At 41.3% G+C, this 25,872-nt stretch overlaps 1 protein-coding gene across 4 annotated transcripts in view; it reads left to right on the forward strand.

Annotated features, from left to right (window-relative positions):
• The window catches only part of SMOC1 (SPARC related modular calcium binding 1), a 119,494-nt gene that overhangs the window by 13,082 nt on the left and 80,540 nt on the right, over positions 1 to 25,872 (forward strand). The window lies entirely within an intron of this gene.

Genomic DNA, 25,872 nt, shown 5'->3' on the forward strand with positions numbered 1-25,872 from the left:
TTATTTTGTCGTCCCCTCTCTTGATTGACTTACTGGATTATTCATTTATGACAACTTCAAACTATCCCTGTATTTCTTAGCTCACTTGTGTTTAAGTCACCTCTGACAACAAGCAAGGTGGTATTAAGCTATCCACAGGACCAAATGGTATGGGCTGTTCTTAACTGAAGTGTGAAGATGGTGCCTAGGATCTGCAACATGAAAAGATTTCTGCTTTCCTCCTTGCTGGGGCAGTGAGTTGACCTTGGCCAGCTGTCCACTCAGCTGCTCTCTCATCCTCCCTCAACCAGTCTGGGGGGGAAAAAAGATGAAAGATCAGGGGTTGTGATGAAGATGGAACATCACTTAACCAGTACAGTTAAATCACCGAGCCAAATCACACTATTGACTTCTTATTCTCTTATTTTAAAAGAGGAAGAAAGCACACAGTTGTGAGGAAGCAGTGCTGTTATTGGTCATAGTACTGAATAATTCTGAAAAGGAACTGCCAGATGTTATAACTTGGGCAGCTTAAAAGAGACTGTGTGTAAATTCTGGTGTTCTGTACCCTTGGGTTTGGCCTTATGCTTTCCCTTCTGCAGGCATGTTTGTCCCTTACCAGCAGAAAACCTAGCTAGTTATGTCACTGCTATTCAGTGAGGCAGAGGGTCACAATAGAACTCATAAATTAAAACTAGTCTAATCCTTTTATCTCAAAAGCTCAAGTTGCAGGTGCTAAAACTTGACAAGCAATACTGCTAGTGCTCCATGGTGGGAAGGAAGCTGAAATAATTGAACAGACTTGATCTTTAGAGCGTAGCTTCTGCCAAAATACTTGGGTTGTTTGGTTAAATATTCTGTATGTCAGAGACCAACACTGGACTTGTCTTGACACTTTTAAGTTATTTGAGGCTAAAACATTGTTGTTGTTTTTAGATTCTGTCTTTCTGGGACAGCAAGAAGTCAGTAAGTAATTCCAGTCACAAGCAGACTCCAAACAAACCTTTAAAAGTTTCTAGAATCTGCTGACTTCTCTGTCATCTTAATCTGAGTGTTTAGACCTTCATCAAATCATCTTCTAAAGCCTAACGAAGGGTATGCCATGGCAGTAATTCACAAGCACTTACTGACCTTACACTTTAAAGCAGTAATAAAATTTTACTTCCCCTCTTGCGTTGGTAGCTGCCTTTTGGCAGGATTCAGTGGAAAGTACAAGTTCTGAGTGAAAAATAAAACAATTTATGAAAAATAATGGTCTGTTATAGTTTGAAGTAAGATTGTTGGTCATGGAGGACAACAGGCAACAAGCTTAGCTGGGTACTTCAAGCTCTAATGGCTGCCTGTTTTCAGTCTTTTTTTTCCAACTATAAGCAATCATTTATTCTGAATATGTATTGTTGGTTTTGGTTGCCAAGCTCATGTCCAAGTACATTCTCTGGTTACCTTCTGTGGGTTGAACTAGTTTCTCTGGCCTGTTGTGAGCTACAGCTGGGCTCCAGGCAGAACACATGCTTCTGCAGCAGGGCTGGCATTGAAATTTTGCCTGCTAGTCATGTGGCTGGAGCTGTTTTTAGTCACCTGCCTTGGCAGTCAAGTGTCAGTGAAGGACAACTAGTGGAGGCAGTCTGGACAGCTCTAGCCTCTTGGTGGAGTCATTGATTTATCTTCAAAGTTGAATGGCTTTTAGGTGATGGGAACACCCTTTTGCTGTAGTTCCTGATAGCCAGCTTGTGCAGGCTGTGGGCATGGATGACACAAAGTAGGCTCTTTCTGCTCCTGACTCAGCACATCTAGTTATCAGGCAGTTAAAACACATGAAAGAACTTGACTCGTTTCATTCATGCATCCTACTTAGTGAATTGGGTAAGGCTAGCTTTTGAAACTGCTCCTAAAGGCATGGAAATTAAAAAAAATAATAATAAAGTAAATCTGCTCCTTGCAACTTATATTTTGGAGAGTGGGTGCTCATACTGACGGTACATCTCCTGCTTTAGAAGCCTAAGATTGCCACTGCCTAAGATTGGTTTATTAACTCTTACTGTCACCAACAATAGAACTGCTTGACTTCCCCTGGATTGGAACTGTTGGGAATCATATAATAGAATCATGTCATTTAATGGCTTAGGTTGGAAGGGACCTTAAAGATCACTTAGTTCCAGCCCCCTGCCATGGGGAAGGTTTTTCACCTACTAGATCAGGCTGTCCAGGTCCCCATCCAACCTCGCCTTGAACACCTCCAGGGATGGAATATTCACAGCTTCTCTGGGCAACCTGTATATACTAGATAGGCTTGATAGATCTGTAAAAAAAAAAATTTGCTGGGTAAGCAGGATTAATTCCCCACTGAATATAGTGTATGTCTCAGAGTAGAACACTTATTTGCTAGTGTGAAGTGAGGCAGACTACTTCAGTGTGAGAGTAGTTAAGGGTATCTGGGCTAATGTTAGCTTAGGCAGATCTCTTTGCATTTAACACAGGAGCATTTTGCTGTACTGAAAGATCTTTTATAATGTACTTATTACCGAATATTGGAATTGCAACAGCTTATCTGCTAAAAGGGAAAGCTAGATATCTGTAGGTATCTGAAAGAGATCTGATGTACCTGGTGTGTCTCAGCCTTGGCATTATAAATAATTTTGTCCAGCCACTCGTTGGGCAGCTTTCCTTTCATGCCTGGTATAGTGGTGGGGATTAGATCTAAGTTGTTTACAAGTGTTGTTAAACTCAGCAAGGATGCCCACCTTTGGAAGCAACTGTAGAAAATGTGCCCTTGAAGTCTAGGCAATGCTCTGGAGCTGGTTGGACTATCAAGAGATGATTAAGCGTGCTGATTTAGAGCATGTTGCACTCTCTCTTCAAACTGGATGTAGCATGCTAGGGAATGTGATTTCTCAGACCCTGGCAGAGTTGTCTGCAGTGCACTGGAAACTGAATTTTAAAGATGTTTTGATTGATGGGTTTGGTCTTGCATGTATCCAACAAGAGCCTCTATTTGAACAGGGGAAGGAAACAGAGTCCTCGGGTACATGTGATAAATTAGATCTAGCCTAGCTAGGACACACAAATGAATTTTGGCTTCTGGCATGTACATTCTCCTTACTTTCAAGTTCCATGATCAACCTGTGCAAGGTTCTTGTCAGGTGCTTTTTATTCTCCTTTGTCAAGTAAGTAAGTAAGTAGTTGCTTGAAATAGAACAGTGAGCAGGTTCTGCTTAGTGCAGGCTTTCTGCCTTCATCTGTTGCCTGTTACATGTGAAAATTCAGGAGTGTCAGTTAGCCTTCAGTTCTCCTTGTTTAGGTTTGCAGCATGAGAAAGTGAAGATCTGTCATGGTTGTACGTAAACACAGTATGTTAAAGCATTCATGCTGCAACTGTGAACAGGACACGATTGAAATGAAGAAAGTAATTCTGGAACATTTAGCAATGTTGAGCAGTTTAGAAGGGAAGATAGTGTTGCTGTCTGCAGATGGGGCAGAGAATGCTCATAAATCCTGCTGCCTTCCAAAAAAAAAAAAAAAAAGAAAAAGAATAATAATAAAAAAAAAAGGAAATGGAAGGGCATACTTGACCAGTTTACCAGTGGCATGCTGGAATGGGAAGATACGGTTTGATGTGGTTTCTGTCCTTCTGTGAAATTGCTGATGGAAACTAAAGGCTGAAGTTTGGCATTAAGTCATCTGTGCTGCAGTAGATAAGGACTTCGGGTAGAGAAAGGCAGAACCAAACTCTTATGACTTCACTTGAAAGTATATGGCAAGACCTCTCTCACAATGAATCCTATTTTCAGAGCAAATATCAATGCCCTCTAGTGGCTTTAACCATGCAAGGAATTACTGTTTGGTTATCTACAACACCAGCCACCTGTGTCTCATGCGGCAGAAGAGGTGATTGAAGTGGTGACACAACCATGCTGCAGCTCTGTGGAAATTAACAATGGGAAACATCCGGGAAAACATATTGCAGAATGCCAAGGTGAGATCTAGAGGCACTTTTGCCCTTTTAGGCTGGGAATAAATCTTCTCTGGGAAACTCAGTGTAGATGAAGTTCAGCATTCCCTTCTGTGAGAGCCATAGTTTTTAAGAAAAGAATCAAATACTTGGAGGAGGAGTTAACAAAGACATACTTTCAGAATTGCATAGTGCAGAACTGCCTCAGCAGCATGAAAAAATGGTTTGAGGATATGCATACTGTTTTATCTACAGTGCAAGAGCGATGGTAGACTGTTTGGGCTTTGGGTTGTCTGTATTGGCAAACTGAGTACAGTTGTGAAGTCTTGAGATAGTTTAGTCCCCTGAAGCAATGGCTCAGCTTTGAATGCTGATGCTTGCGTGCTATCATGTTTGTCCTTTTACTTTCAAGGAGTAAAACCTGGTGAGTTCAATGTTTGTGCAGCACAGAAGGCAAAAAGGTGTTTGGTGGCGTAACTGGCTGTCTGAACTTGCTTACTACCAAGAAGAAAAACTAGAATATGCCTCAAGGAGCTTTCAAGATCAAAACTACTTGCAGAACTCTTGCTTTTAAATCTGATCTTTAAATTTACTGTAGCTTCTAATAACATTATTGTAGTTCAACTTCCATTCAGTATGTTGTTGGGGAAAGTTAATTAGATGCTTTAATTCCACTTGAATAGTCTGTCTGACCAATGGTACAACTAGTTGGCCACTTGGGCCATTTGAAGGTATGTGCATTGGTGTGTAGCATACTGATAAGGTGTCTCAAAGATGGCTTTCTTGTCTGTGTAATATAAAGTACTTTGAACCTGGAAATTGAGCAATTACATTTAGAAGCAGCTAATAAAAGTAGTGGAAGTGGTACAATTTGTATGTGAATGAACAACGATTGGGTTACGCATCTGTATCTGAAGACTTACGCTCATTTAACTGTGCTTGTGGACTGGAGAATCTCTGTTCTTGTAAGTTGTTCAGATTGTGTTTTAAGCTGTAGAATTCCTGAATAGGTTCAGCGTGATCAAAATGAGCCTAAAATGCAATTTGTGTTCTTTGAAATTCTTTTCCCCCATCTTGTTAAGGCTTTATCCAAAGAACTGAAGGATTTCATATCACTAGGCTTAGAATCTTGAGTAACTCTTGAGTGAGGTGAATGGCACACTAGGCAAAAATGTTTTAAAGATATCTTGTCCTACAGTAATACAATGGATATATAGCTGCCAAAATACTTGTCTGATCCTGTCTTTCTCAGAGTCCAGTGATCAACTTACTTCAGTAAGAACAAAATGAAGCTTCTGAACAATCAGAGGATGGTGTCTCTTGTGCCTACTGCTAGTTGTAAAACATCTAAAGTTACTTGCCTGTGTAATGCTTCTTCACAGACACAGCTGGAAGTCTGAGGAGTTCAGCAAATCTAAATGATTACTTTGTCTTGTACAACGTGGAATCGTTTAAATAAGAAATATACTAAGGCTGCTGCAAAGGTCTAGAAACAGACCTGTGATTTGGCAGGTGAGGAAATCCTTTGAGGCTCCCAACTGTTGTTTCAACAGGTCTGTGCTCTGGTGATAAAGCATTGAATCGGATTCTTCAGCTTCTGATTGTATCATTTTTACTATGCTTGATTGCAGCTGTGTTGCTGAGTTTATCTTGTGAACCCTGTTTGATATTGACCTTGGATGTTCCTGTGTTGGATACAAAAGAGCAATAGTGAGACGGCAAAACAGTTGCTAAAGCTGCTATGCTACTTCTTTAGTTGCTTTGAGCCAGTTGGTTTGGATACATCTATCAGTTTATTGCTTTGATGTCCCACAAAGGTTGCACACCTTAGATCTGATGTACATATATATATAAATATATATATTTAACTGTGAGCTTATCAGAAGCTGAGCAGTGTTCTCCATGAAAGCAAATGATGTTAGCGGTATAAGTATAGTAAAATTCATTGTCAACAACTTGTATGTTGTCCACCAAATTTGCAGGGCGGAAATAGGAACTGTGCTGGAATCTTTCAGGAATAATCTGCCAAGCTCTGAATCTTATTGGGAATTCCTTGTCACGCTGGTCGCTTTTTCTGGCTTTTTTCTTGTCTGCACTTAAATTGAGTCTGGAAGGGGGTCTCCCTGTTTTTGCATGTGTAGCCCCATCCCTTGTTTTGTAGTGCCTTATGCTTTTCCAGCTCCTAGTTAGGTAGATGAGTGACCTTTTTACTTTTACAGAGGAACTGCCATACATTTCTAGATTTGCAACTGAGAGGAAGTGCCACTACTGGAATAATACTGAAAATAAACTTGTTCTTCACTGCCTGTCCCAAGGCAGCAAAGAACAAGTCCAGGCTCTTAGGGTGATGGGGAGGGATGGTGCATAGAAGTCCTGTGGTGTGCTGCTCTCTGAGGGCACAAGGTACTCCTCTGAGCTCCCAAATGGTACTTTGCACTGCTGTAGTTGAGTTGGGGCCATGTTTACACTTAACTTGCCCCAAAAGTGGGGAAATGGAGGGGGAGGAATGTCAAGTATCTTCAACTTGCCGCAGGATGTGATCAGGTAACATAAGAGGATTTTCAAGTCTTTCAAACAATGAGTAAACATGTCAAATGTGATGGAAAGCTCTGGAGTGTTATATGGACTATCTAATTCTCTCTGTCAAACTTGGAGCATCAGGTTAGTGTTGAATTTCTACTCTCTTTTGACCCCTTTCCTTTGTGGAGAATGTACCAGCTGTTGGAGGGGAAACAGGCCCTTCAGGGCTGAAAAAAGAATAACTTGCCCCCTTCCTATGAATGTTAATGTCTTATGGCAAGCTACTAATGAACTCATAACTTTTTTTTTTTCTTTTGTGAGAAACTGGATGGGTCTGAGTTCCAAATTACACTTGACTCATGACCCGAGGTTAGCATATGTGCAACTTTTCTAAAAGTCCAGGCAAGTTGGCAAGACTGTGGTAAGAATGCCATGAATTCACTGAGCCCTAGCTGTTCTGCCACCTTGTGTTTCCTCTTAATCTTTCCTTGACAGATGAAAGATCTCTGGCAATGCTTAGTGTAACATCTTGTCTCCAGTGTAACACATGCTGAAGCAGTGTAAAAGCAGTGATAGGTTGTTGCTTAGCACTTCTCTCTTGAATGGCATTCACTGCATTGGTCCTGTCAAAATAGTATCACTACTTCATTCTGCTCTCCAGTCTTGTTCATTACCCCCTCCCACCCCGTATTAAGTGGCCTTAGCAAGAGTTTCACCGTAGTTAAAGTGACATCACTTATAAGTGAAGCCTGTATTTCCTTCACTGCTGTAATTGCCAAGAAGTAAGAGTTCTAAGACATAAGGAGTTAACTAAATGCTGCCTCTCACTGCAGTGATGCATTATTGTACCCTTGTCTTGGCTGTGATTTTGGGTAACTCTGAACATGACCAGAAGCTGGGGGAGAGTAGCTTTCCATGCATCAGGTGCTTGGAGAACGGCGGCAGCTTGTGCTGGCTTTCTTTTCTGCTGGCTTCTTTTGTGAACTTGACTGAGTTGCCATCTCTGAAGATTCACCTAGAGAGGGATAATGCCTTTTGTACAGGGGTGTGGTGGAGCCTTTTTCTTAGTAAATATGCTGTCATCCACAGATAAAAGAAGTCTTAGAAGTGCAAAACCTCTGAAGCTGCACAGCATGCTTATAATATATCCCCATTAAACAGCTGTTTGGCAATGTTTGCTGCAATTTCCAGTTAATGAGGGATGTTTTCAGACTGGGCCTAGAGAACAGGTGATGTTTTAAACTGATATATTTTTTAATAAGTCTTTATTTCGTAAGAGACAGCCAAGTATGTATCCTGTTGCATTTGATGGGATCCTGGCCATTCTTGTTTTTAAATAGGATCCCAAATTCTATTGCTCAAGCATTGTACATCACCCAGGAGAATCCTTGCCTTAAAATTCAAACGAGTAGAGAGTATCTGGGGTGTCTACACTGTATTGAGAACAGCAGAGAATCTTTTTGAGTATCAACCCCACAGTCCACTAAAACTTGGAATAAGCTACACTAGAGGGTTTGGTATGTCCTCTCTTAAATTTAAGAATGTGAATGTGTTCTGATGTGGTGATTGCTCAAGGGGCAGGCTGCTAATACAGCAGTAGAAGTTGCTTATCCCATTAATACTGTGCTTCTGCATCCAGATCCACAGTGCAAAACATCAGGAGATTGTTCAGTTTCCTGCAGAATGCAGCCAGTACTGAAAACTGCTGGCTGAAGAGTCCTGACAGAGGTTATCTTAAGAATGCTTGAGATGGCAATTGTCTCTTGCTGCTTTCTCTTCTGGGCTGTGTAGTCATAGGCAATAAGTGTCTGAAACAGAATCCGTGCTGATTGTTGCATTGGTTTGTTGCAGAAGAATGTGCTTGCCATGTAACAGTTCTTATGGAGCTTGGGGAGGTAAGAGGTAGAAGTGTGATACTATTTATGAGCTGCCTTGGCATTAGATGTGCTGTCCTCACTGCTTCTAAAATATCTCAGAAAGAAAAATACTTATTTTTGGCATTATTTCCTCTTTGTTGTGAAGTGCAAGGAACTAAATCTTAGAGAAGATCATGGATGAGATACTCAGACTGAAAGACCGCACCAGATAGAGATCGTTCCTGATAAACTATATTTGAAGTTGGCTGGAGATTAGAGTAATTAAAACAGCCTTTTTGATGGGCATTATTAGGAAAATTCAGTCTTAGGAAAGATGTTCACAGTTAAATATTCTGTGACTTTCATACTAGGCTTTCATTGGATATGATATGCTTTCCTTTGCCATTCTGTGTGCTGTCCTTTAAATCTCTGTCAGTATCTTTCCTGATGCTTAGCTTTCATGGCATGTTTTCTTTGCAGGTATGATACTTTTTCCTAAAATGCTCAGTTGCAACAGAGTAGTATGCAGAGTTGAAACTCCTTGTAGATACTTAACTTCTGAGGCTGGAATTCTAAGCTACTGCCATTTACAGCTGTGTAAGACAGCTCAAGGTGGTCAGGCTGCAGGATTTCTCTAGTGTTCCTGTTATATTTTCAACAAGGCTAAAATAACGTATCTTTCTCAAGAAGGGCAGACTCATGCTGCCTGAAGAGGTTGGTGGACTTGAGAAACCCATTTTTCTCAGGTTAGGAGACACATTCATACAGCACTAAACCTGCTGCAAACAGTTCTGTGTGGGGCAGAAAGTCGAGACCTTGGTGGACAGTTCTACTAATAGTAACCATAATAGTAAGTCCTCTTAGCCTCAGACTAAGTCCCTTGTTAAGTTTCCTTGCTGCTATACAACTTAAGGGGATCATTTCCCGTGCAAATATCTGCTGTTTCCTGACTACTGGTTTTGTTCTCTAATACCTGACCCTACAAAACTTGAAAGCTTTTTCTCCATGTGGGTAAACGTTCCTTTGTGTGCGTGGACATATTTTAAAGGTAATGCAAATGTGCAGCTCTGTAGATCTTAAGAAGTATATTGTAGGAGCCCATGATAAATTGTTTGTTACATGAATTTAAACAGGCCTTTTGTGATACCTCTGCAATGCAAATACATAGAGTATTTGTGCTGTGACAGCATGTACTCATGATGCATGTGTTCATGCATGCTGTATTCCACTTGGTGAAACAAGACTGTGTGAGTGGGGGAGGAGGAGAACTAGTGTAAGCCTGAGGATGGCAAGCTTTATCAGAAAATACAGTTGTGCTGAAGGAATAATTTATAAATGGGACATGGAGCGCTCCTTTCTGGATACCGACATCAGACTGCCATAATTTTGCAGAATGTCCAGGCCCCATAAGTAAATTATCACTTGAAGGCCACATTAGTACAACATCTTTGAAACAAATTCTTCTCCCTAAATTCATACTGCTTATACTGAGTTTCTGTGGGGATACTGTGTTTCTGTTTCTTGGGCTGATGTCACTTTAAGCTGAATGCTTATTTATTTATTTTTAAATATTTAGCCATCTGAAGCATTGCATGCATTCAGAGCTCTTCAGTTCAGAGAACAAATCTGAGTAAAAATGTCTGGGGCCGTTGTCATTAGTGCTTGATAACCTGTGATTCAGGGTGACTAGTTGCATTGCTAGGCATCTCTCCAGATTTGTTTACTGATCTTTAGGAATTCATTCAGAAACAGATTTTTAGGGACTCGTGCTTACATTTTGGCTACTTCTGAAGAAACTTCTTTCCATGGTTAATGATATACACAGTTCCTACTTTCAAGGCTTTCTCATAAAAATTTCTTTGTACAAGGCCATCTGTTGCTGGGATTCATCCAATTTGGAGTACTTTAAGTGACTCTGTTTTAAGAACAGCACTCAGCTGAAGATCTCTGCTCTAAGGCAGACTTCATATTCTGACAGAATCAAATTCTGGGCAGAGACACGGAGAATGATGAAATAAGCAAGGTATATGAATCTGCCTGCTAGAGCCAAATATTTCTGTCAGCTTCTTTGCGTGCAAACTTTAGAACTTCCCTCCCTTAAACCTTGCTCACAGGTGTTCAAAATCTGGCTCTGGCTTTACCTATTGAAACTTTCCCTCCCTTTTACCTAGGGATTAATGATGACTAAATTACCCTGCAAACTTTTCTAAGAAGTTTGTGTTGGGCTCTGTTGAGAAATGAGGAAATTCCAGTGGTGGGGGGAGAGGGAAGAAGGAAGCTCCTTGGCAGAGACTTCACAGCCAGATTTGTGTGACTTTTGTGAGCTGTAAGATACCCATATACCTAGCAGGTTCTGGATGCACAAGAAAAGTAGCTGAATCCAGAAATGAATTCTCTACAGGACAACTTGCTGTTGCTTTCAGACATTTTGCATTTTCTTAAGGATAATTTGCTTGCTTGTTTTTTTTTTTTTTTTTCAGGCAGTGGTTATGCCTACTTGTCACTGTCTTGGTACTGAAATGTAACTGTATTTTGTGGTGCTTCTAAGAAATCTTTGCATGAAACTGAGTTCTGTTTCTCTGCCAAGTGGCCAACAACTAGGTGATACCCAGTGGCTTGTTAGGGGTAGGATTCAGAGCTACGCTGGCCTTGTCCTGTTGCTGAAATGTAATGAAAATCTAATCTGTTTTCTGGACCTACAATTTTTCTTCCATTGTGATGGTTCAAAAACAAGGCAACGTTATTGGACTGGCTTACTTCTGTCTGACTCCTCTACAGCCCAGATTCAGAACTCTTGTGAAAACAAAGAAAATATACTGGCTAGAATATACAGCTCAAGTAATTGAACTGTAACTGGTAAAAGAAGATAGGGGACTGAAGTAGTATCAGGTGATAGAGAAGATTACTGAGTACAATTACAGCTTTTGAAAGTCTGGATAATAATTTCCTCTTCCAACTTGCATTCTGAATGAAAAACTGGCTAATGAAGTAGTATGGGTTTGTAAGTGGCACTGGGATGAGAGGGAAGATCTGGGAAGCTGCTTTTGTTGAGAATTGGAGAGGAGAAGCTGGAACAATAAGCTGGGATGGAAATGAACCAGCAGTTTGGCATGCAGATAAACCTGTTAAGAAGATGCTTGGTGCATCAACATTTCTGTCTCTTAAGATGTTAGTGTAATTGCTAATGAAAATCTTTCAGTCAGTTATGAGATTGCCAGCTCTTGTGCACAGAATGACCGTACTTCGAGGGGAGGAGCAGAAGTGTCTCTTTTGTGCTTTAATGTATTCCCAGACAAACAAAAAACAAACAGAACTCAGCTAGGGTCTGCAGTACTTCATAGTTGCAGTGACTAGAGCTCTCCTGAGGCTTACTTTTGAGCAGGGTGAGGCAGCATGATTTGCTAGTGTATTACTTCCTGTGTAGGTGAGAAGGAACTTGTCCTGTAATTGCTAGATGGCGGACTGTAGGCATATAGGAGAAGGGATGAGAGATGCTTCATCTCCCTTGTTCCCTGCCGCTGTACTAGTTTGTCTCTCAAGCAGTGCAGTACCTTATGAGCAGTAAGTAGCCTTCCCTTCTTTTATGATATTCAGAGAAAAACCAGCCTTGCTTCTTCTAATCACTCTTACTGGAGATACTTTGTTCTTTCTGGGCTCATCTTTGTATAGGGCGTAGTCCAGGCTGTTGGGAAGGTGGGGCATACTCTCCAAATGAGAAGAGTGACCTTAATCTTTGGAGTCAGAAATGCAAACTCCTTTAGTTGAGATCAGACCCACCAACTTCATAGACTCTTGGAGTTATGAAGGAAGAAATCTGTTCCCTCCTATGCAGAGGAAACTCCCGGTACTCTTCCAGGTGTGGTGGTGACAGGAGCACTAATTACTCTTCATAGTTCAAAGAAGTCACAAAAAAATATATGCAGAAGCTGGTGTCACATGCTACTTTTAGTCTGTTGACTAAAAATGTAACTTTAGTTTTTGTCCACTTTGAGAAGTCTGACCAGTGAGCCTGAGTATGTGTTTGTACTGAGGCCAGGTCTCAGACCAGACTGAAAGAGATCCAGAAAATCTTAGGAATCCAGATAAAGCCACAGCTGTTTTGCCATAGCTTTCTCAATAACATGCCCTGAAAAGGAAGATGAGAAAGTGCAACAATCTTTCCAATTATCTGTGTCAAGGATTTATTGTGAAAAGGTTTCATATTTGCTTGTATTAAGGCTGATGCCCTACTCCCTTCAGGGAGGCAGGCAGCAGAAATAGACTCATATGTACAATAGTGGTGGGTTCTTCTGGTGCATTATTATTATTATTATTATTATTATTATTATTATTTTATTTTATTTTATTTTTTAGCTTCCACTGAAGACACAAATACAAATAGTTAGCACGGAGTTAGCTGAGCACTTCCAGAAGCCCAGTGAGTGCAATTGTTTGGAGGAAAGTTAACCTGGCGAGTTCTGTGTGAATTAGCACTGGAGGTGGCTACTTCTATGAGAAGTTGACAGGCCTGGATGGAAAAGCTCTTGTTTGAAGGTACACCACTAGCCTGAACAGCTTTTGACTGCAAGGATCTTAGTACAATGAAAGTTAACTTCTCTTGTATTTAAGGGTCAACTTGAAATGCTCTAAAACTTAATTCTGCAGAAAGCAAAAAAAATTAAGATACTAGCGAAAAGGAATCTTCATAAGCATTCTGCAGCTCCTCACCAAAGTGTGAAAAATAGGTCAGTGTCTCTAGAATCAACCTTTCCTCCCAACTGAAAGCAAACATATTAAAATAAACAATTCCATAGTCCAAAATGTGAAAAAGCTGTCAAGCTGAGCGTGTGAACAGCCTGTATGAAGATCAGTCATCCTCCAATGTTCCGCTTGGATGTGGGGATTAAATATATGTACAACATAGTGGGGTGATGGAAAAGGAGTGTTGTATCATACTGGGGAAGCTCATACCGATGACCTGATGCAGCATCAAGACACCTGTAAATGCTTCTACTTGCATAGACACCTCTTGTCTTTGCTTTCCCTTCCATATATTAAAAACTGAAGGCCTTGGGAGTCTTAGAGCAGCAACCCTCACGGGTTAGTGATGACTTGCAGATCTCTTTGAGAGTACTGCTGTTTGTAACATTTTACAAACCACATTTGTTGTTTCAGTACTGCAAATATTCTTAATCTGTGTGAACAGTGTGTCAAGATAATTAAATAGAAACATTTCCTGGCAGTTCAGTATCATAGAATCACCAAAGTTGGAAAAGATCTTCAGGATCATCTAGTACTTCTGTTCACCTACCACCAGTATTTTCCCACTGTCTGTTAGTATAGCATCTAAGTGTTTCTTGAACACCCCCAGGGACGGTGACTCAACCACATTCCTGGGCAGAGGTCCCTTCCAACCCCTACAATTCTGTGATTCCAGTACCTGACCACTCTTCCAGAGAAGAAATTTTTTTCTAACATCCAACCTGAACCTCCTCTGGCACAACTGAGAGCCGTTCTCTCTAGCCCTGTTGCTGTTACCTGGGAGAAGAGGCTGACCTTCAGCTTGCCACAACCTCCATTCAGATGGCTGTAGAGAGCTATAAGGTTTTTGCTGAGCTTCCTCTTCTCCAAGCTGAACAATTCAAGTTCTCTCAGATCCAGACAACTCACCAGCTTCATTGCCCTTCTTTGGGCACACTCCAGGGCCTCAAAGTCTTTCTTGTAGTGAGGGACCCAAAACTGAACACATTACTTAAAGTGTGGCATCACCAGAGCTGTGTGCAGGGGTACAACCACTTCTGTTCTCCTGCTGGTAACACTATTTCTGATATAAGTCAGGATGCTATTGACCTTCTTGGCTACCTGGACACACTGCTGGCTTATGTTTAAATGAGTGTCAGCCAATGCCCCCAGGTCTATTTCTTCCACTTTCAGCCACTCTGTCCCGAGCCTGTAGCGGTGCCTGGGGTTGTTATGGCCAAAGTACAGGACCCAGCACTTGATCTTGTTGAACTTCATCCCAATGGCCTCAGTTTAGCTATCCAGCCTGTCCCGTTTTCTCTGTTGGGCCTTCTTATTCCCATGCATATCAACACTTCCTCCCAGCTTGGTGTCATCTGCAGACTTACTGAGGGCACACTCAATTCCCCCCATCCAGATCATCAGTAAAGATACTAAACAGGACAGGCCCCATTTCTGACCCTTGAGGAATACCATTCATGACCAGTTGTCAGCTGGATTTAGTTCCATTCACCACCACTCTCTGGGTCCAGCTATATAGCTAGTTCTTTACCTGGTAGAGTGTACCTGTCTAAGTGTGGGCTGCCAGCTTACCCTGGAGGAAACTGTGGGAGGCAGTATCAAAGGCTTTGCTGAAGTCTAGGTAGACTATGTCAGCAGCTTTTCCCTCATCCACCAGGCAGGTAACTTGATCATAGAAAGAGATCAGCTTGGTCAAGTAGGACCTAACTTTCATGAACCCACATTGGCTGGACCTGATCCCTTGGTTGTCCTGTGCATGCCATCTGATTTCCCTCAAGATGATCTGCTCCATAACTTTTCCTGGCACCGAAGTCAGGCTGACAGGCCTGTAGTTTCCCTGATTCTCCATACTACACTTCTTGTAGAAGGGAGTTGTGTTGGCAAGTTTCCAGTCCTCTGGGACCTCTCCAGTTCAGCAGGAATGTTGATCGATGATAGAAAGTGGCTTGGCAGTCATCTCTTCCAGCTTCCTCAGCACTCTTGGGTAAGTCCCATCTGGTCACTGGGCAGTAAAAGTGATAAAATGCAGCATCTTGCTTCTAGGCTTTCAAAAGATATATAAACTCTGTACTTAAATAAGATAGAAAACTTTGCATGCTAACAATATGCCAGTTTGAAATGGCATTGCCTGGTATGCAGTAAATGGCAGAACAATAGCAATAGTAATGTTTGACCTGTTTTTAATTTCTTCATTTCAAGTTTCTGATCATCACCAAAGTTACTGCTGCAACTCTGAGGAGAGAGATGTGTAATTGTTAAGGAATCCTGTCTGCAGAAATGAAAATATATATTCATATTTACTCCTCATTGTGTACACTAACACATTTCTGAATGTTGTCTGCTGCTGACAGCAGATGATGGAATTAAAACTAATGAGGATCCTTTGTTTTTTGCCTTGCATAAGTGTTTTATCTTAGAACTGTCTCTTGTAACTTTTTCAATTCCTGAAGCATCTAGTGCATCTTGTCTGTAATGGAATGTTCATCAAATATTTAGATGGTCATATTGAGTAACTTTTTTGAGGTGGGAACAAGTAATTAAATCTTCATACTGGCAGAATTGAAGTTTCTGCCCTGAGCCTTCCACTCACAGTGAGTTCTTCCATTTGTGGTCCAGAAGTACTTCAGCAATGGGGAAAGCTTCTCTGCTGCTGCCTGTGCTGTGCCAAGAAGCTTTGACTGTCTGACTGTTCAAGGAAGCGTTGTCCACCATTATTCATACAGAGCAGAGGGCTCAACTCTGCAGGTGGTTGTCCCCTATGCAACTGAGCAAAGCATTTCGTTTAAATGAAGGAGGAAAGATGAGAAATATTGTAAACACTGTAAAATACAATGCGAACAGAGCTGCAGAATGAAGAAACAAAACAAGGGCTCTTTCCCTTAGGGAGTTAGGGGAAAGACTTCTTTTTTTTTTTTTTCTGACTTTTTACAGGAGTTTCAGTTCTGTTTCATACATCCTTTCCTGATTTTTTTCCCTCTTGCTTTAAATTCCTGGCTGGCATATTTCTTTTCTTGGTAAACAAGACTATTTTATTCTGAATTTAGACCCTGCCTTAGATGAATGCATCCATTTATGTCAGTGTAGCATTTACTGAGATAGGTTTGGCACTTGAAGCAGGAACTGTTAAAAGGTGAAAGATAGGAGGCTTGCAGTGACAAAAGCACCCTACTGGAGGGCTATTCTGAGGTCGCTATACTGATCTGCAAAAGCAAGAGTTAAGATTGCTAAATGGTACATACTTAAATGTTATCATTTGACTTTTAAAGCTGTCTCTGGAAGCACCTGTCTGCAGCTCTGATGATCTGAATGACAGATAATTCTGTGTGATTGGACTGTGAACGTAACTACTGCAGTGCTTCATAGGAAGAGCAAAAAGGACCTCATAGCTATTCACTGTTAGTACATTTACTGAGTTTGATCTTTATTGTTGTCTCTTTGTCCGTAGACTGAGAGGCAGGGAGTGAGACAGCCTCTAAGATACTAGGAAAAAATCTCTTTAAGAGCTCTGTGGAAGGGTGAGTTATAAATGTGAGAAAAATATTACTTTCATAGTGCTGACAAAATGAGTTACTCTGTATTTAATAAGAAAACATGATATTCTGTAATTAAGAAGGTGAATTTCCTCTTTCTTTTCTTCATTTCACTGCTTTTGGTACTTGTAGTGGAGTAAATAAGGGCAACCTCCTTTATTATTCCGTGTAGTGGTGAGAACCTAACTGAGCATTTGCATATGCAGAAGTACACCTTCTATAAAAGGAGATGTGTCAGTATAGTTATTTTCCAAGGCAAAGGTAGTAATAGAGTGTCAGAAGCACTGATACTGAAGCATTGATGATAGTAAGTATAAAGTCAGTGGAATGTGGTGAACTGCTTGATGCAGCCACCTTCCACCGAGTTCTCTTTTGTTCATCACTGTCTTTGGATCATATAAATGTAAGCATGTAGATAACAAATGTAAAATCCTCAGTGATCACAGTACCTTCTTTTTCAATATCCCTCCTCTGCAATGGAATGCCAGACCTGGCATTCAGTTAGTATACCTCTACTGATGGGCAGCCAGTCCTTGCTGGGTTTTGAACTAATGAGCTCAGCTATTTCTAATATCTTCTTCTTGGTTCTGCTGTTGGCAGCAGTAACAACTATAATGAAGGCTTGATGCCAACTTCAATTTGAATGACTCTTTCAGTGTTTTAGGCGAATTGATTTAAGAAGGACTGAAACTTGTAGGGCTATGGATTTTTAATGGGTGTCATTTTCAATCCTGGAATATCTACAAGAACAAAACATTTGTGTTTCTTATGTATACTGTGTTTCCATTGGAGCTCAACTCTAAAGATACAGCTACCAAGCTGTGCCTATAAAGTTGGTTAAGCGTCACTTTGTCTCGTGATAATTTGCTAGCAGAGTTGAGGACTTTGAGGGATTGTAGTTCTCTTCATACATCTGCCTTGTTTACAGTGATAATGTCTGATATGTATGGCTAGTCACTGAAGTGAGACTGACAGTGGTAAAGGCTGGATAGTGGCTATTTTTCTTGCCTTGCCAATTTGGGGTAATTTAGAAAGCTTATCGGCTGACTGGGAAACTCCATTTAGAATAGGTGCTCTGCTCGTATAGATAAAACACCGAGGAAGGAAAGGGAAAAGTACTTTTAGCTCTTGAGGTGAAGTATGAGACTGCTCAAGAGAAGGATTTGGATGAGTTGACATCTGATGATACAAACAAGTTTTAAGAACTTTTGAAGTGAAAGAGAAGTTGTTTATAGCTACCAGGCTACTGGTGGAAACTCAGAGAGCTTTTATTTCACACAGAAGATCATTCATTTAAGAATGCTTTAAAAAAAACTTGGTTATAATTGGACATGTTAATGTGCAACAGGCTTATGTAGGAAACTTATTTGAAATAAACTCTTTGAAACAACTTCGGAGCTAGAAGAAGAGTTACATTGTTCAGTACAGTGTGGTGAAACGTAATGTTGGGGAGACTCACATGAGAATAGTTTTGAGACAAGTTCAAGGGAAGGGTCTCACACTTGTTCTTGTGCAGTAATAGGTCCCACAAAGGTTCTAATGGAATTATTGGGAAGGAAGTAAATATAAGTGGAGAGGAGGAGTATGATGGATTACATAGCTGGATCTAGTTAGGTGAACTTCTGTCTTCCTCAGCTTGCTAACTCTGTCTGCAGTACTCCTAGTTCTTTCCCATGGCAAAAAGGGCGTTCCTAGGGCTAACTGTAGCCATTTCTAGCACAGGGAGTACAATGGGGAAACTGGGCTCAGGGAAGTATTCTCTTATAGCTGAATTCTGTACTTACATGGGAAGTTTAGTCACCAGAACTCTGCAAAGTCTGAAGCTGACACATAGTTGGTTATATGGTGAAGGGTAAGAAAGCACACACTTGAAACTCCTACATTATTCAGAAGAGTCAGAGGCAAGAGAGTCTGCTCCAGATCATGAGGAACATGTTCATGACACAAAAACCTTCCTGTTAAGAACAGGGAATGCTTCCCACAAAAATCTTGCTTGAGAAACTGCCCTCTTTTAAACTAAGCAACGTATATTGCTTCAATTCTGCTGCTTTCCTGAGACTTGAGTTTCTATACCCTATTACAGTAGAATTGTTAACTTCTCTCCTTCTAGTGACAGCACAGAGTTATAATCCTGCTACACTTGCTGAGGAAAAGAACAGCCTTAGCTATCATTAAGACGAACTAAAGTAAGGATATATGTAGCCTGAAAGGAGGCTAACCTGGCATAAGTTGTACAGGATGAAGTTTTAAAGTCTGGTTCTCTTCTTGAGTTGTGCAGAAGAAGACTCCCTAAATCAGAGTGACTAATGTACATTATTAAACAATACAATTTATTAAAGACAGCATTCCACCTTTAAGTCAATGGAAGTTTTGCCATTGTTTCCTTTGGGACAAGAAATTCATTGCTTGACTGTGCAAACATCTGGATTTTCTATCTGGTTCAACGTTATATATAGTAGCACAGCTAATGAGAAGAAATAGTCCAAGTTAAACATACCTCCTCTTGTCAATGTGTTTGACAAATTAAATTTAATCTCAAATTTGTTCTAGGCTTGCATGTCATCTTGGCTGCAAGAGTAATCTGACTATGAGCATGAGCTTTGACAGAAGCTGAAGTAATGTTATTTCAAAGGAATTAAATCACATTCTACCTTAATACTGCCAAACTAGAAAGATTTAGAAATCATGTTAGAATTATAAAATAAAAACTTCTGTTCAAGTACTATATTCTAGAGATTTGTTTTCCTCTGTTCAGTTGATCAGCGTGTTGATCTGTGATCTAACTACTAATCTAATATGCTGCAACAAGCTAGATATTTATCAAACTGAAGGAACTTTTATACACATACCTGTATCCCCTTTTTAAAAACTCTATGGAAGAGGAAAGGGTTGTTTAAAAAGCTTAAATGAACTTCTTTATGTCTCAGTATTCGGTATTTTCCTTCTGATAGATGAACTTTAGTTAAGCAATTTTACTTAACTGCATAAGCTTGCACCTTGATAGCAAAAGGGACTACTTGGAAAATTTACTCTTGTACTGAAATGGCTTTTCCTTGTTTTGTTTCTGAAGACAAAAACAAACAACAGAAAACAAGAAAAAAACACACAGCCACCCCCTGCAAAACAAACAACCCAACAAACAAAAAAATCCAGCAGAGCTTTTCTGGGAATGGTCAAATTCTAAGGCTTTTCTATTCAGCTATTTGTTGTAGGAGAGCCCTTAGAAAGCTTCTTTAGCTCTAGTCCCTAGTCTTTGAGCACAGTACAGCTTCTGCAACATACTTTCTTCATGAGCTGACTCCCCAGACTGAAGTATTATTTCCATAGCTGGAAGTCTTCTAGCAGATGAAGCACAACGCTTCAGCTCTCTCCTTCCTTGTGGGGGCTTGCACAGAGTAAAAATTGAGGGAGAATCACTGCAAAAAACAAGGTTTCTAGCCTGAAAGGGAGGAAACTGTCTTTAACTGAACTCCTACAAATACGTACAGAGTTTGTCTGCTTTGTGACTTGATCATGTGTGTTTGCCCAACGTTCACCATCCTCAAGCACCCAGGCTGTGTGCTTTGAACCCATTCTTGTTTGCACAGCTGGGGGCCGGGGGTTGAAACATAAGTGGTGCTTTAACTTAGGCTAGGACTCTTTGCAGGTGGGATGATTCAAGGAATAAAAGCGCTTCAGTGCCCTTAAGTCTCTCCTGTCTGAGGATGGAGCAGAGCCCTTTTAAAATCTGTTGGGAAAGCCTTAAGTTGGAGTATGAAACTGTAAGGAGGCAAAAAGCACCTGTACAGAGACTAGAACTTATTAAGATGCAGATCTTTGAGAAACTTGAGTTTAAAACCTTATCTGTGTGGGCGAAAGTGAAGTACGTATTTCCAAAAAGGGAATATTAAAATCAATTAATGCTCTCCTCCACCACAATACACAGCTGGTTTTGCAGGAAGCTGCCTTTGAAAGTTCTTTTTTTTTTTTTTTTTTTTTTTTTTTTCCTGCTAGATAAAATGTGAGGCTGAAGGTCCTGGTCAGTTACTGGGAGCTGTGGTGGCTCTGGCTCTGGCTGACATTATATGCATGAGGGATACTGCAAACCATGATGGTCCCATTCCTGCCAGAGTTTCAAAAGCTTTCAGGCTTTCTTTCTGCGTTTCTAGAAGCCAAATGTTTTGAGTCTCTGGCTTAGAGCAGGGTCATTGACACCTTTGAGGGCTGCTAGGTTCCATGGCAGGAAACCTGGCTGAGATCCCAAACTCATGGCTGGAGTTGAAGTTCTTGGGCCCTATGTAGGCAGCCTGCCATGGGGCTTAGAGTCTAGCCATGATTAAAACAGGGACTTGGCTGCAGTTCTTCCTCCAGTATGGTTGGTTGCACCAGTTTGGAGCTTGAAACCAAAGCATAAATCTGTAAGGTTAAAACTAGGAAATGTGAAATGATGCTTTCCAACAACAACAAAAATGTCCAGAAGTTTATAGTCTCTTCTAATGTATAAAATGGTATGGTTTTCCTGGGGAATTCTCCTTGGGAAGGACTGGCTCATTTGTACTTAAGACAGGCCAGTCTGAATGCTTAGACAAATGGGTGACTGCACACCTAGATTGATCATTTTTTCCAAAGGTGTATTCTAGAGGGTCTTTAAACTTGAAGTCTGCCAAAACTGGAATAGGGCATTGCATATGCTGTTTCCTCTATCTCTCTACTCCTCATTAATTTAGGCAGCAGCCTGTACTACTATTGTGAAACAAAGCTGCTAACCAGCTGAGGTGCCTCTGGTTTGATCTGCAGTGAACACTTGTCTTTCAGATTTGTTCTTTAATAGACTTCCAGTTTCTCACATCCCTGTCACTTGTGTCCCTTGGTCTCTCTTTTCCTTGGAACTTTGCAAAAGCGCTTTGCAATGCTGCGGCCATTTCTTGCCACCTCTATCACAAAGAGCTGTGCTGTTCTGTTTGTGCTTATAATGTACCCAGATGGTGAATAGAATGAGTGACCACCAAGCTCATTTTCACTTGTGGGGTCAGACCTTTCTCGGCTAAATAACACAAGTGTTCCCAGCTGCTATGCAGCTGCGGGGAGTCTGCTTTCCTTCACAAGCATTAAAAACCCTTTAATCAGTGTTTGTTGTTTGTCAGCAGTGGTGTTGAGGTGTGGAGAAAAAGAACAGATACGCTTTGTTGGCAAAGTTAACTTTATTTTGACCTCTTATCTTTCCTTCTTCTTTTCAAGTCTGAAGAAGCAGAAAGTAGTTTGGGAAGTGGTTTCTGCAAACACCTGTGTAAATGTATTTGCTAAGGGAGGAGGTTTATGCCCTCATACAGATACAACGTTTGACATAAAATGATGCTCTGAGAACTGCCGTGAACTTTTTAGAGCAGGGACTCTCTAACTGATTGGTGTTGGAACAGAGCAGTTTCCTTTAATTAAGCAAATACTGTGAGAACATAAGTATTGTTGTCTAATTCTAGTGTTACTTATGCTAATTTTAGTATAGAGTCTATGTTTAACAAATAACCATTTAAATATGGTCAATTACAACATTTTCCTGGAAAATAGATTCTTCCAGCGTTTTTGTGGGTTTTGTTATTGCTGCTTGTTTTGTTTTATTTTTGCTTCTGCTTCTAATAGCTCTTCTCCCTTGGAGAGAAAGGGAGGAAAGAAGGGGACTGATAAGCAAGTGACACCCTCTCCAGTTCCATTTGTTTTGAATGTCATCTGTTCTGAAGGAAATGAAAACACAGGTGTCAAGAAGAGGCTTCAAGAAATCTCCGAATTAAGATAATGATTTCCATATTCCTTCTGGGTGAGGCTTTGGAATGGCTGGTGCTGCACATTTGTTTGCAGGGTTACTTTTTCCATGGGTGCAGAACTGTTCACATTGTGTGCCAGCACCCAGCACACCTCCACACGCGCTGATCATCTCGCTGTTTGCAAAGTCTGTTTGTGTGGGAGCCCCGAGGCTGTTAGGACTTTGATTCCAGCTGCAAGAGCTATAGGATGTTCTGTATGAAAAGCGCAATAGCTAATCTTCTCTCTGAAGGGAGCAGAGATTTGTGGGGCTGCTGTGGTGTTGCCCGATGGGATTGGAGGTCAGGCTTTGTGAGCATCACGTCTACCTTGCTTGTGGCCTTCTCTGGGTCAGTGGTGCCTCCTGCCACAGCCTAGGGCTCTCTGGGAGCATCATCCTGGTCACTCGAAGTGGGGAGGAAGGATTGGGAACAAGGAACTTGTGAATTGAGTCCTAGCTGTGACAGTGATAGATTTGAGTGCTCTCGCATTTGTTCCCCGCCCCAGGTGGGCAGACATATTTAAGCATTCATGCAGCATTTTTCTGCTCTATGTTGCTGAGGCTGCTAACAAAGGAGCATTCTTGGAGAAACAAAATGCTGGAAAGAAAACATCCTGCACAGGCTGGGAGGGGATGAGCACTCAAGATAGCTGCTTCCTTAAGGATTTTTGGATGGGCTGTGTTGATGATTGCTTGTGTTATGTTAGCACCTCTAGAAGTGGTGGATAAAGAGCCGCCATTTTGTTATCTGAAAGCTTCCAAGCAGAGGCGAGGGCTCAGAGCCGTGAAGTGTCTCCTGTCAGAGGTGGGTTCAAGCCCTTCAGCAATGCCTGCAGGGGATGCAGCCTTGCTGGCAGTGCTAGCTGCTCACATGGACCTTGATCAGACAGGCACAGTCCTGGATCCTTCTGGAAGTTAATGCAAACTTTACTATTAAAATCTAGTCAAACAAAACAAGCACCATCTTGTGCAGCTACGTAAACCATAAACTTTTTTGGCAAGGCAGGTGTGGCATCTTCAGTGCCTGGAAAGCACCTAACATGCTGTGTGGGCTCTCTGCTGTAATCCAAATTATAAATGCTAAAAAGGCTTTGATATATATATTTTTTAGGTGGTTCTTGGCTTCATTAGGATAGGCAAGAACTTCATAGAGACTGCATTGGGGCACTCTGCATGCTTCCTCAGGCCCTTGTAATTAATCAATGTCAAACTGTTCCTCCCCATCCCTCTGTGAAGAGGCACCCATCGAAAGCTGTTTGATAGCCCTGGTTTCAGCTCGTTTGTATTGGCTGCCTGAGGGGGGCTTTGTGTTCCTCATCCATGCCCTCTTTGGGAGCAGGGGCAGTCCTGTCCTATAAGGCCCTCTGGCAAGTTTTGTGGTGCAGGCAGCCTGAGGTTTAGGTGAGTTTCCAATATATTTGCGGTATGGTTTGATGTTGGAAACTAATATTCTGGTTTTTTGGTGCTCCTCTGGCTAGCTGGTATGTGGAACTCATTTCCTGACGCAAAGGGTTTGCAAAAATGGCTTCATGCTGGTAGCTCAAGCCCAGAGTCATGGTAAATGATAAATATTTCTATCTTTTGAAGCAGAATGGCTTCTGTGTTTAACTGAATGCTTAACCACTGCATGTGTACTGTGCTATGCTGTCAGGTGCTCTCGCTTTTAAAATCTGTTTACATAAACAGCTGAAAAGCCTTGCAAGTCTTTCACAGTCTCTGACGTAACACAGTGGGGGGATGCTTCAGCATCACTGGTCTGCTGCCTGTGTCTTTACAGACACTGGGGATCTTTGCACTTCAGGAGCTACAGAAAGACATGACTGTACCAGAGCAATTCCATCCTAACTTCTGGTAGACAAGAACTGGGCAAAAATCTGGTCCAGTTTTACAGTGTTTTTATAGTCTAGTCCAGGTCTCTATAAACCATCTAAAATTGCCTTCAGGTTTAAATTTTCCAATTTCCCATTTGGAACAGGTGTTGCCAGGGTATAGAAAGTGTTGCAGAAAAGGAACAAAAGCATTAAAAAAAAACCAACACTGCTGTTAGAAATTTTGGTAAATCTCTGACAGATGAGAATTGAGGGGAAAAAAAAAACACCAAAAAAACAAAAAAACCCAAAACTTTGCCCCACCCAAGTTAAAACAAGTGCAGACCTTGCTTACTTTTCACAGCTGTCAGATTTTAATAGGGTTCTTAGTAATGCATGAGTCTTCAGAAGACCCAGCAGTATGGAGCTAATATGTTTTCATATGAAAATATTCAATTTCTCAATTGTTTTTCATCTTGCTTAATTGGGAGGGGGAAAGAAAACAAAGAATTTTTTTTTAAATGTCAAAAAACAAATTTCTGAGATGCACGTTGCTGGAGTGGTTAAAAACCATCCCAAACTAGGCTTCAGGCAATGTTTTTTCAACAGCTTTAACCTCAAAGCATGGAGCAGACAGCTTTGTAGGCAACTGTAACACCAAGGTGATTATGGTAGTGACTCACACTTCCCTGTAAGGCATCCAGCTATCAACACACTTGGAGAGCGTGGCTTTGTGCATGCAAGCAGGGTGTCAGTCAGTGCCCACTTGCCAGCCAGCTCCGAACTCCAGAGCTCTTAAGTACTTTGACAGTGTGCTGGGATCGTGGTGTATCAGAGAGCAGCTCTGGTTCTCTCAGGCTCGCAAGAGGCTTTAGAGAGATTGCTTAGAAAGGGGAAGTGCAAGACAGGTTTAACTTCCCATCTCTTTCCCTTGCTTAATCCTCGTGACACTCATTTAAAGTCTGCTGAAATCTTCCTGTTGATCAGATACTTGGGTTTGGGGATGAAGTAAGGATTTGACTAACCACTAAGCAAAGCTGTGAAAAGAGTTGCTACTGTACTGCCCCACTGAAAGTAGGCCAGTGATTATGGAAAGAGAACCGATAATCATGGTCCTTGGGAAGACAGCATAAACTTGGGAAAGAGATCTGGCATTGCTGCAGTCAGGTTGGAGTGCAGCTGAGGGTATAATGTTAACCCATCACCAGATATTGAGCTTTGCAGGGAACAAGCTGATGGAAGGGGAGGACTTGTCCGTATGGACATTGTGGCTTTCACTGACTCAAAAATATAAGGCAGAAACTAGGATGACTTCAGAGAAGGGAAACACCAGTGTTGTGGTGTGGCGGACATTAGGGTGAGGACTTGGGATGCTGGGATTTCCATGCAGAGAGACTGACGAGAAAGGAGTGCCGTGTGCATATAGAAAAACAGGCTGCATCTGCACTACATGCTTGGAAAGAGGAGACATTCAGAAAGATGGCAAATGTTAAACTTCTGATTGGAAGTAGTTTTTCATGTAGTGTGCGTTTAGGTTGTCAGCTTTCAGCATCAGGAAGCAGGAAAATGTGGCCTTGGGAGTGTGCAGGTCTATGCTGTTGCAGGTGGTATCTGCAGATGATACAAGTAATGCTTTAATAAACAAATAACTGGTAATATAAAGCTGGCCACATCCATGGTTTGCCCACAAGGCCCAATCTTGATGGGTTGTTTG

The sequence above is a fragment of the Cyrtonyx montezumae genome, unplaced genomic scaffold (genome assembly GCF_038088225.1).
Source record: "Cyrtonyx montezumae isolate F1298 unplaced genomic scaffold, pur_monq_1.0 scaffold_10, whole genome shotgun sequence".
Classification (NCBI taxonomy): Eukaryota; Metazoa; Chordata; class Aves; order Galliformes; family Odontophoridae; genus Cyrtonyx; species Cyrtonyx montezumae.